Below are 12,870 nucleotides of genomic sequence, written 5' to 3' on the forward strand. Positions count from 1 at the left end.
CTAAGGTGTTATTTCGTTAGTGGGACATAGTCCTCTAACTCCACTCCCAAGGTCACTAAGGTGTTATATCACTAGTGGGACATAGTCCTTAAAGCGTGTCCTAGGTCTACAGGCTAAACAGGGCCTTAAGCAAAAATATGTTTGGAGGCCGCCACCACTACAAAATATTTTCACACTTTCTGTGAAATTATTTTTCTACTTTGTAAATACATTTTTAATATAATTTGATGCAGGTTTTGTACTAATTAATTCACGAGAAACACATTGTGTCAAGACGTGGACTATGGTGTGTTTGTTTTCCCAAGATGCAAGTAAAGCTGGACTGGACATGGCGTGAAGGTAAATACATATTTATTGTTAACGCTCAAAAAAGGAATCAAACAAAAGGCGCGCACAAGGGCGGAAGTACAAAAAAACTTGGCTATGAAAACAAAAGACTATCACAAAGGCAATTAACTAAGAACACGAAACAAAAACACTTACTGTGGCATGGCATGAAGTATGAATAACAAGGGTGGACATGAATATCATGGGATGGATGGATGGATGGATGGATGGATGGATGGATGGATGGATGGATGGATGGATAGATAATGTCACCAGGCCGACTGCCTGGCAACAACAAGCTTAAATACTGGTGACATGATTAGTGAAAACAGGTGCGTGACTCAAAATGAGAAAACGTGAGACAGGTGCGTGACATGAGGATGTGAACCAGGTGAAACTAATGGTTACTATGGTGACAAAGCAAGGGAGTGAAGACAAGAAATAAAAAGTGTCCAAAAACCAAGTAAAACAACTAAACAAAACATGATCACAGACATGACACATTGTTCAATTTTAGGATATAAAAACCGAAATGTTCTGATCTTTTAATACATTTTCGACTGGGACTCAAACCCACTACCACTACATGCTTTCGAAGAGAAGCACTAATGCCGCACACCACAGGAGTCTGTCAAACCAGGTGGGGTCAATTGTCATTATATTCTTTCCAGTGACAACGCAGAAAGTGGCGATGAATATGTTAAATGTAACATTTTATATGATGCACCCTGTCGTTAATTGACATTTTGCATGCGCTGCTTCACGCAAAACAAGGCCCACCATAGATTGTGGGGCCCTAAGCACAGCACTTGATCTGCATAGGGCAGGGGTCGGCAACCCGCGGCTCCGGGGCCCCAAGAGGTAGCCCGGAAGAGTTAGGGCTGCAATGGATTCTGGGTATTTGTCATTCTTGTTTGGTGTGGGTTCATAGTGTGGCGCATATTTGTAACGTAACAGTGTTAGTTGTTTTATACGGCCACCCTCAGTGTGACCTGTATGGCTGTTGAGCAAGTATGCCTTGCAGTTACTTATGTTTGTCTGCAGAAGCTGCATACAACATGTAGCTGGGCTGGTGTCACGTTCAAACACTGTGATATCTATTAAACAAGACAAAAGGCAAGGAATCAAACAGAGACAGAAATCAATTTGGACTCAATATTGAGGAGAGACATGGCCACTGCACTCTCTGTACAGTCCTGCACCACGCTCTGACGAAGAAGGTTTTCGTCTCCTCTTTATTACAATATTCAATGTTCAAGCACCAACACATGTCACAGCAGGAATGGGAAGTATTTAAAACAGTCATTGTTTTCGGTCGCTTTGAAGACCAAGCAGTGGGATTTCTCGGGCTTGGGCTCTTCCTGGATCCAGCTGGGGCAGGTGTTGGAGGACAATGGATAACCCCTTCCGTCTCCTGACCACAGTGACTTCAAGAGGGCAGCGGGTCGTAAACAGCGTTGACCTCGGTCACCAAACAGTTGGAAGAGAGTTTGTGAAATACTTCAGAGAGAGTTCGTTTAACACTTCAAAGAGAGTTCCTCCGGAAGTTGAGCAGATCCTGCCATCTGTCCGTGTTGAAATCACAGTGGAGTTTTACAAGCCTTCTTCCTCTTGTTAGGCCTCGAAAGACAGCATTCATAATACAACGTTTCTTTTGTGATAACTTACAAACAATTATTCCAACAATTCCCTCCTGTTTATCGCAAAAACGTTCCCATAATCTCCTTATCCCTAATAACTTCTTGCAATTTTCAGTTAATCGTTAATTTCCTTACGACAAAGTTATGTTTACACTCAGAATTGAACATACATTTTTCCTCATATTTATAACATTTCTGGAAATAAATCAGGAACACCATCCTGGTAGGTATCGTCTTCAGATTCATCTTCCTTGTCGTCCACCAGGAAGTACATCTGAACAGCTTTATCATCTGCTGGGCTAATTGCTGTGGTAATCAGACGGTTAAACAGAGAACAGACAGGGAATACAACAACATCCACACAACGTCAGTATTGCTGAACACGGCCATAGATACCAGATACCAAAGACTTGTATTTGCCAAAACCGTCCAACCACCCCTCCCACATAGATGTATCTATGCCTGAATGCTCTTTCAGTTTACCGTTGAGGTGCGCAGGCCTTCCATTGCTTTGGTCAGGCTACTTTCTGCATCAGTGCAGTTTGGTACGAACATGCAACACTGTTCACCAAATATTGCGCACACGCCCCCTTTTTTGCGTCATACGGTTTTGAAAAGCCATAAGGAAGGTGGCGGTGGCGAGTTGATTAGCGACGGCTTCAAGTCTTGGCCTGTGTAATTTTCCAATCCCTGTACATTGTAGTGGACGTAGTTTATTCTGTCAACATTCTTGTTAATCGTACACCACCAGTAGACGTATGATTCAAATCCAGCTGCAACTTGATTTACCAATTTATAGTCGTCAGATATACTTCTTTGGACACCCATCAATATAAGTTGGATCTACAACACTTTGCCAGTTTACATCATGTCTAATTATTTTCCAATGTTCAGATATCAAACTGCTAAGGCGTGTTAACAATTCTTGTACAAATATTGATACTTTTACTACGTGTATGCAGTTATCTGATGATACGCTTCCTAACTGTTGTACAGAGCCTTGCATGTTAATGCAGGTATAATTAGCGTTTTCACATATTTATCAAATATTGGTTTCTGTTTTGTCTCTTTAGCTACAGGGTCAATTTTGTTTTGCTCATTACTTCAATTCAACTTTTTTTTTGACTCATCTTGAGTAATTGTCTGGGCTTATACATACAACACATTTTTGTAGCCTTTCCTACTTGCTCCGCCATAAGGAACAAATTAATTACCAAAACAAGAACCAATTATTATCAAACTTTGACACATCATCAAATGGTATGCTTACAACTTTGTCACAGTGGAATTTGTAGTGTGCTAGTTAACATGTCCCTTTGATAACACAAATACAATTCCAAATACTTTTTTCCCATTATATGACCTTTCTACAATGTAAATACAATCCCAAATACTTTTTTTTTTCCATTATATGACCTTTTTACAATGTGCTAAGTGTATTTAGCTTGGTCTTTCCACTATCTTTCAAATGGTGTTAGTCCTGTTGTACTTGTAATGTTAATGTACATTTTTACTAAATCTTTGCATAATGCTTTTGCTACTGTCAGCACATCTGCTTTTCCTTTAGGAAATATTTCTAACTACTTTGAAAATGCATCTACTATGACCAGACAATAATGTTTTCCTTCACTCTTATTTAGTTAATTGCATTGATGTTTTATACAAAAAATGTTTTTATAAGAATTAAACTATAGGAAGTATAGTACTTCTGTATAAGGGCATTCATATCCCTCCTGTTGAGCCATGAGTTCAACCATGGCTCAAAACTGCTACCCACTTATATAGATTTTTTAGTAAGATTAGTTTATTGTCTGGACATACATAGATGTCTTCTTTGATCAATGTGACTCCGTTTTTTAAATCCATTTATCTTTTTCTTTTGGAGTACTTTGTCGTTGCATGTCTTTTAGTATATCATGCGCTAGTTTGTAGTTTGAAATATGTATTTCATTTTCTGTTGCTTGTTTTGCTGTTTTGTCAGCAAACACATTTCCTATTGATACTGTGTCTGTTCCTTTGGTGTGTGTCGCACATTTGCATATTGCTATTTTAGCAATATGCAAATGCTGTACTGCTTCTACTAATTCTTTTTTCTCTCTTTTTTTTTTAATCAGTTCTCCAATGTGTTACAGATATTCCTGTTGACTTTATCATTCCTATATTTTGGCTATCTTTATATATATTGTGACCTTTTGATCTTTCATTACTTTACATGCTTCTATTAGTGCTTCTAGTTCTGCCGCTTGCATTGAGCAATTTGATGGTCATTTGATAGCTTTAAAAATTTTCGTTACTGTAACAATCGCACATTCTGTTCTATTTTTATTTCACAGAATGCTGCTTTAGCTTCTGAATTCCACTCTACAGATGATTTCATTTTTTCATTATTTTACTTAAAGGAGCTACTATTTCAGCATAATTTGGTATTCAACTTCTACAATAATTAGTTAATCCTAAAAATGACATCATTTGCTTCTTTGTTTGTGGTTTTTGTACTTGTAGTACTTTGGTTTTCTATTTTCCACAATAGTGCGTTCATTTTTGTTTAGAGAACGTCCTAGTTTCTTTACTTGTCTTTTGCATAATTGTACTTTTATTTTGCTTATTTTGTGTCTTTCACTATGTAGATGATTTAATAACGCTAATGTTATTTTTCCTCCTAATTCAAATGTTATACATATTACTTTATGTATTTTTTAAGTAATGTTTTAAACTCACTTAACTGTCTATATGCCACTTAATCTATACTTTTAAACTCTGAATTTACATTCTTCCCATTGTTTGTATTTTTTATTTGCAATTACTATTCAATAATATTCAAAGCAATCAGTTGTCTATCGCTAGCTGATAGTTTTCCTGATTGCCATACCTCCTTATTTATTTTATGTTATGTCATTATCTTATCTTAGCTCAACACTCAGATGTATGGTGTTGCAAATGTCTAAAACATAATCTAATTTAAGAATGTTATACTATACTTCAAAGTTAAACCTACTTTAAATTTACATGTAATAAATTCATTTTCACACCTCCCCCACTGCGCCACGCACACACACACACACACACACACACACACACACACACACACACACACACACACACGGTGGTGTGTGAGTGTGTGAGTGCACTCTTAATGGCAAAGGTCAGCAACACTTGAAGAGATTTCTCTTTTTTTTTTTTTTTTTTCTCTCTTCTTTCCTCGGCTAATAAACATGTAACTCACTTTATCATTTTATCATACTATACATCTCAACTCTTATAGTTATTAATCTAGGTTTTTTTTGTTCCATTATTTAATTATACATATATATATATATTTGTATATATAAAAGCGCTCTTTATATATCCAAACATACATGTACCGTATTTTCCGCACTATAAGGCGCACCTAAAAACCACAAATTTTCTCAAAAGCTGACAGTGCGCCTTATAACCCGGTGCGCTTTATATATGGATGAATATTAAGATTCATTTTCATAAAGTTTCGGTCTCGCAACTTCGGTAAACAGCCGCCATCTTTTTTCCCGGTAGAACAGGAAGCACTTCTTCTACGCAAGCAACCGCCAAGGTAAGCACCCGCCCCCATAGAACAGGAAGCGCTTCTTCTTCTACTGTAAGCAACCACCCGCCCGCGTAGAAGAAGAAAAAGCGCGCGGAAATAACCGTACGTTTCATTTCCTTTGTGTGTTTACATCTGTAAAGACCACAAAATGGCTCCTACTAAGCGACAGGTATCCGGTTCATGAAAAGACGCAATCTCTCCATCCGCACACGGATTACTATTTCACAGCAAATGATATTCCTGTGAACCGCACTGTGGATACAACGGGAGCACGTACGGTGAATATTCACACCACAGGGAATGAGAAGTCATCCTTCACTGTGGTTCTAGCTTGCCATGCTAATGGCCAGAAACTTCCACCCATGGTGATATTCAAAAGGAAGACCTTGCCAAAAGAGACCTTTCCAGCCGGCGTCATCATAAAAGCTAACTCGAAGGGATGGATGAAGAAAAGATGAGCGAGTGGTTAAGGTAAGTTTAAGTTTACGCGAAGAGGCCGGGTGGCTTTTTTCACGCAGCTCTGTCCATGTTGATATACGATTCCATGCGCGCCCACATCACGCTGGTTTTAATGTATTATTAAAGTTTGACTGACCTATCTGACTGTTTTTTTGACATTCCTTTAGCGCAGTTAGATGCGGCTTACAACACGGGGCGGCTTATAGGTGGACAAAGTTTTGAAATTTGCCGTTCATTGAAGGCGCGGCTTATAACCCAGGGCGCCTTATGGTGCGGAAAATACGGTATATCTTCAGTCTACCTTTTCTTCATCTCTTATTTCAATACCCCATTATCTCTGTCGTACACATTCGTTTATTCCATTTTGCATTAATTCTTCTTCTCCTCTCTGAGCTGCCACCTTAACGTGGTAGAGGAGTTTGCGTGTCCCAATGATCCTAGGAGCTATGTTGTCCGGGGGCTTCCATGCCCCCTGGTAGGGTCTCCCAAGACAAACAGGTCCTAGGTGAGGGATCAGACAAAGAGCAGCTCGAAGACTTCTATGGAAATGCAAGAACCGAGACTCAGATTTCCCTCGCCCGGACGCGGGTCACCGGGGCCCCCCTCCGGAGCCAGGCCCGGAGTTGGGGCACGATGGCGAGCGCCTGGTGGCCGGGCCTGTCCCCATGGGGCCCGGCCGGGCACAGCCCGAAGAGGCAACGTGGGTCCCCCCTCCAATGGGCTCACCACCCATAGCAGGGGCCATAGAGGTCGGGTGCAATGTGAGCTGGGCGGTAGCCGAAGGCAGGGCACTTGGCGGTCCGATCCTCGGCTACAGAAGCTAGCTCTTGGGACGTGGAACGTCACCTCGCTGGGGGGGAAGGAGCCTGAGCTAGTGCGCGAGGTAGAGAAGTTCCGGTTGGATATAGTCGGACTCACCTCGACGCACAGCAAGGGCTCTGGAACCAGTTCTCTCGAGAGGGGCTGGACTCTCTTCCACTCTGGCGTTGCCAGCAGTGAGAGGCGACGGGCTGGGGTGGCAATTCTTGTTGCCCCCCGGCTCAGAGCCTGCATGTTGGAGTTCAACCCGGTGGACGAGAGGGTAGCTTCCCTCCGCCTTCGGGTGGGGGGACGGGTCCTGACTGTTGTTTGCGCTTACGCGCCAAACGGCAGCTCAGAGTACCCACCCTTTTTGGATTCACTCGAGGGAGTACTTGAGAGTGCTCCCCCGGGTGATTCCCTCGTTCTACTGGGGGACTTCAACGCTCATATTGGCAACGACAGTGAAACCTGGAGAGGCGTGATTGGGAAGAATGGCCGCCCGGATCTGAACCCAAGTGGTGTTTTGTTATTGGACTTTTGTGCCCGTCACGGATTGTCCATAACGAACACCATGTTCAAGCATAAGGGTGTCCATATGTGCACTTGGCACCAGGACACCCTAGGCCGCAGTTCTATGATCGACTTTGTAGTTGTGTCATCGGATTTGCGGCCTCATGTTTTGGACACTCGGGTGAAGAGAGGGGCGGAGCTTTCTACTGATCACCACCTGGTGGTGAGTTGGCTGCGATGGTGGGGGAGGATGCCGGACAGACCTGGCAGGCCCAAACGCATTGTGAGGGTTTGCTGGGAACGTCTGGCAGAGTCTCCTGTCAGAGAGAGTTTCAATTCCCACCTCCGGAAGAACTTTGAACATGTCACGAGGGAGGTGCTGGACATTGAGTCCGAGTGGACCATGTTCCGCACCTCTATTGTCGAGGCGGCTGATTGGAGCTGTGGCCGCAAGGTAGTTGGTGCCTGTCGTGGCGGTAATCCTAGAACCCGTTGGTGGACACCGGCGGTGAGGGATGCCGTCAAGCTGAAGAAGGAGTCCTATCGGGTTCTTTTGGCTCATGGGACTCCTGAGGCAGCGGACAGGTACCGACAGGCCAAGCGGTGTGCGGCTTCAGCGGTCGCGGAGGCAAAAACTCGTACATGGGAGGAGTTCGGGGAAGCCATGGAAAACGACTTCCGGACGGCTTCGAAGCGATTCTGGACCACCATCCACCGCCTCAGGAAGGGGAAGCAGTGCACTACCAACACCGTGTATGGTGCGGATGGTGTTCTGCTGACCTCGACTGCGGAAGTTGTGGATCGGTGGAGGGAATACTTCGAAGACCTCCTCAATCCCACCAACACGTCTTCCTATGAGGAAGCAGTGCCTGAGGAATCTGTGGTGGGCTCTCCTATTTCTGGGGCTGAGGTTGCTGAGGTAGTTAAAAAGCTCCTCGGTGGCAAGGCCCCGGGGGTGGATGAGATCCGCCCGGAGTTCCTTAAGGCTCTGGATGCTGTAGGGCTGTCTTGGTTGACAAGACTCTGCAGCATCGCGTGGACATCGGGGGCAGTACCTCTGGATTGGCAGACCGGGGTGGTGGTTCCTCTCTTTAAAAAGGGGAACCGGAGGGTGTGTTCTAACTATCGTGGGATCACACTCCTCAGCCTTCCCGGTAAGGTCTATTCAGGTGTACTGGAGAGGAGGCTACGCCGGATAGTCGAACCTCGGATTCAGGAGGAAAAGTGTGGTTTTAGTCCTGGTCGTGGAACTGTGGACCAGCTCTATACTCTCGGCAGGGTCCTTGAGGGTGCATGGGAGTTTGCCCAACCAGTCTACATGTGCTTTGTGGACTTGGAGAAGGCATTCGACCGTGTCCCTCGGGAAGTCCTGTGGGGAGTACTCAGAGAGTACGGGGTTTCGGACTGTCTGATTGTGGCGGTCCGCTCCCTGTATGATCAGTGTCAGAGCTTGGTTCGCATTGCCGGCAGTAAGTCGGACACATTTCCGGTGAGGGTTGGACTCCGCCAAGGCTGCCCTTTGTCACCGATTCTGTTCATAACTTTTATGGACAGAATTTCTAGGCGCAGTCAAGGCGTTGAGGGGATCCGGTTTGGTGGCTGCAGGATTAGGTCTCTGCTTTTTGCAGATGATTTGGTCCTGATGGCTTCATCTGGCCAGGATCTTCAGCTCTCACTGGATCGGTTCGCAGCTGAGTGTGAAGCGACTGGGATGAGAATCAGCACCTCCAAGTCCGAGTCCATGGTTCTCGCCCGGAAAAGGGTGGAGTGCCATCTCCGGGTTGGGGAGGAGATCTTGCCCCAAGTGGAGGAGTTCAAGTACCTCGGAGTCTTGTTCACGAGTGAGGGAAGAGTGGATCGTGAGATCGACAGGCGGATTGGTGCGGCGTCTTCAGTAATGCGGACGCTGTATCGATCCGTTGTGGTGAAGAAGGAGCTGAGCCGGAAGGCAAAGCTCTCAATTTACCGGTCGATCTACGTTCCCATCCTCACCTATGGTCATGAGCTTTGGGTTATGACCGAAAGGACAAGATCACGGGTACAAGCGGCCGAAATGAGTTTCCTCCGCCGGGTGGCGGGGCTCTCCCTTAGAGATAGGGTGAGAAGCTCTGTCATCCGGGGGGAGCTCAAAGTAAAGCCGCTGCTCCTCCGCATCGAGAGGAGCCAGATGAGGTGGTTCGGTCATCTGGTCAGGATGCCACCTGAGCGCCTCCCTAAGGAGGTGTTTAGGGCATGTCCGACCGGTAGGAGGCCACGGGGAAGACCCAGGACACGTTGGGAAGACTATGTCTCCCGACTGGCCTGGGAACGCCTCGGGATCCCCCGGGAGGAGCTGGACGAAGTGGCTGGGGAGAGGGAAGTCTGGGCTTCCCTGCTTAGGCTGCTGCCCCCGCGACCCGACCTCGGATAAGCGGAAGAAAATGGATGGATGGATTAATTCTTCTTATTGATTTCTTCCCATTTCTTCATCTATTTTTACTTTTATCTCATTTTAGCACTTTGAGATTTTTCTCCTATTTGCTTTTTCTTTTAACCTATTTTTATTTTTATTTGAACCTCCGGGATTTTTACACAATTTGTACCTGGAAAGATACACACTTAAACACACACTAACAAACAAACAAACAAGTTTGCAGCGATCTTACCACCAATGGCATACGCTGACAACATGACTAATTGGTGTCGTCTTTTAACAGTCATGCTGAGTTACTTTGATTGTTAATTTTTTTTTTTTTTTTCCTCAGGACAGTTTCTTGCAAAATGTCCCTCTTTGCCACAACGCCAACACGCAGTAGAGTGTAACCGCTGTCTTTGTTGTGGTCTCCTATTTTGGTTGAAATAGATTGTAGTAGACCATATTAGATCTGCGTTTCTTTGGGTTCCTCTTTCCATTTTGAGAATTTGGAGAAATCCGTCGTCCCCTACAGAGCCGAACTTATAAGGATTACTTTTGTCTTGTTTGTAAGATAGTGGTTTAATTTATTATTGTGGTACACGTCGCTTCTACTGGAGATGGTTCCCCAGTGAAGGTGTCTTGCCTAGAGCATCCACAATAACCCACTATTTACTTCTCACAACTTTAATATGGAGTGATAGCCTAATGGCTATTACTCCCACACACTCTCACATTCACACCTTTCAGTATATTGATCTACGGAAATTTCAATGTCTATTGCATGAGGACCCCGTCGCTCTCCAGGTTATTGTTTTTTACGGACAAAATTCAGTTTTTATTCTGAATAGACCATTTTAGGTCTGTATTGGACGCCGTCGTCCTCAGGATAATGGTTCACGGATATTTCAAATTATTGTGGGCCCCGACACCCCCTAGTATGTTTGTTTATGGATATTACGGATTCCAGTTTTCGCGGTTCCGTTTACCTGCAGTATTTTGGCCTCTTCAGTTTTTATTTTAATTCAGTTTTTATTTAAAATTTTAATACTCACGGACGTTGGACTCCGACGTCCCTCTAATTATTTGGCCTTTTTACCTGTTAGAGCCTAGGATTTACAGGGTTTGTCTATGCGTCGTAACCCTCAGTCACACGCTCTTTCTTAGTCGTTTCTTTCTTCGTCAATTTAAAACGTACTCACTGCTCTCTGCCTTCCTTCCTCTTGTCCTTGGATTTCCGTCAGTCTTTCAATTCCAGCCCGAAATGAAGAAAAAGCAGTTCCTCAATCAGGATTTGGTTGCCATGGTCTTTCTGGTTTCACTCATTCTTGCTGGAATCGTCAGACGTGTTGGAATCCGGCTCGAAGGACCAATAAGATGTCACGTTCAAACACTGTGATATCTATTAAACAAGACAAAAGGCAAGGAATCAAACAAATTCAATTTGGACTCAATATTGAGGAGAGACATGGCCACTGCACTCTCTATACAGTCCTGCACCACGCTCTGACGAAGAAGGTTTTCGTCTCCTCTTTATTACAATATTCAATGTTCACGCACCAACACATGTCACAGCAGGAATGGGAAGTATTTAAAACAGTCATTGTTTTTGGTCGCTTTGAAGACCAAGCAGTGGGATTTCTCGGGCTTGGGCTCTTCCTGGATCCAGCTGGGGCAGGTGTTGAGGACAATGGATAACCCCTCCCGTCTCCTGACCACAGTGACTTCAAGAGGGCAGCGGGTCGTAAACAGCGTTGACCTCGGTCACCAAACAGTTGGAAGAGAGTTTGTGAAATACTTCAGAGAGAGTTCGTTTAACACTTCAAAGAGAGTTCCTCCGGAAGTTGAGCAGATCCTGCCATCTGTCCGTGTTGAAATCACAGTGGAGTTTTACAAGCCTTCTTCCTCTTGTTAGGCCTCGAAAGACAGCATTCATAATACGTTTCTTCTGTGATAACTTACAATTATTCCAACAGCTGGCACGCTGTTTATACAGGTTGTAGAGGGCGCTAAAGACAGTGCCATCACGGCACGCCCTTATTATTGTTCGGGTGAAAATCAGCAGACATCCTGATAGAATAGTTGCCCTGAATTTCGTGAGTCTCCCGGAAAAATCGGGAGGGTTGGCAAGTATGACGCTGGCAAGCACCATTCATATAAAACTTGCGGGTCGCACTAACATTACATTTTCATATTAAGGTGCGGGCCGCAAAATAACGTATAGCGAGCCGCGTGTCTGGTTTATACATAGCACAAAGCAAAAAAAAAACTTTGTATGCACTGTTATTTCATTTTAAATTTCAAAAGAGTTGTGGCTCCCATTGTTTTCTTGAATTTGGTAGAGTGGCCGTGCCAGCAATCGGAGTGTTGCTGGTTACTGGGGTTCAATCCCCACCTTCTACCATTCTAGTCATGTCCGTTGTGTCCTTGGGCATGACACTTCACCCCTTGCTCCTGATGGCTGCTGGTTAGCACCTTGCATGGCAGCTCCCGCCATCAGTGTGTGAATGGGTGAATGTGGTAATACTGTCAAAGCGCTTTGAGTACCTTGAAGGTAGAAAAGCGCTATACAAGTATAACCCATTTATCATGGGGTTCAATCCCCACCTTCTACCATTCTAGTCATGTCCGTTGTGTCCTTGGGCATGACACTTCACCCCTTGCTCCTGATGGCTGCTGGTTAGCACCTTGCATGGCAGCTCCCGCCATCAGTGTGTGAATGTGTGTGTGAATGGGTGAATGTGGTAATACTGTCAAAGCGCTTTGAGTACCTTGAAGGTAGAAAAGCGCTATACAAGTATAACCCATTTATCATTTATTTATAATTTGTGAAACGGGTCAAAATGGCTCTTTGAGTGGTAAAGGTTGCCGACCCCTGGCATAGGGGGCAGCTCAACTTTGGCCGCAACATACACGGACCAATCCGTTAACCGTTTTTTCATTTTGGGTCCGTAACCAAATATTGAAAAAACAGTTTTACACCATTTAAAAGGATTGTCAGATTATTATTTTTTTTTTACTTATCTTAAAACGTATGTCGGTCTGAGCGGCGCTCAAACACTCAAATCAAGTGTCATATCAAAACTTATGTTTGGTTCTCGTGTAAACAAAGCATGAACAACATTAACTCTTTATTGCTCAGTTTTGTTTCCCAAGTAAACAAAGCAGGAACAACAACG

Source organism: Nerophis lumbriciformis, linkage group LG27 (genome assembly GCF_033978685.3).
Source record: "Nerophis lumbriciformis linkage group LG27, RoL_Nlum_v2.1, whole genome shotgun sequence".
Lineage (NCBI taxonomy): Eukaryota > Metazoa > Chordata > Actinopteri > Syngnathiformes > Syngnathidae > Nerophis > Nerophis lumbriciformis.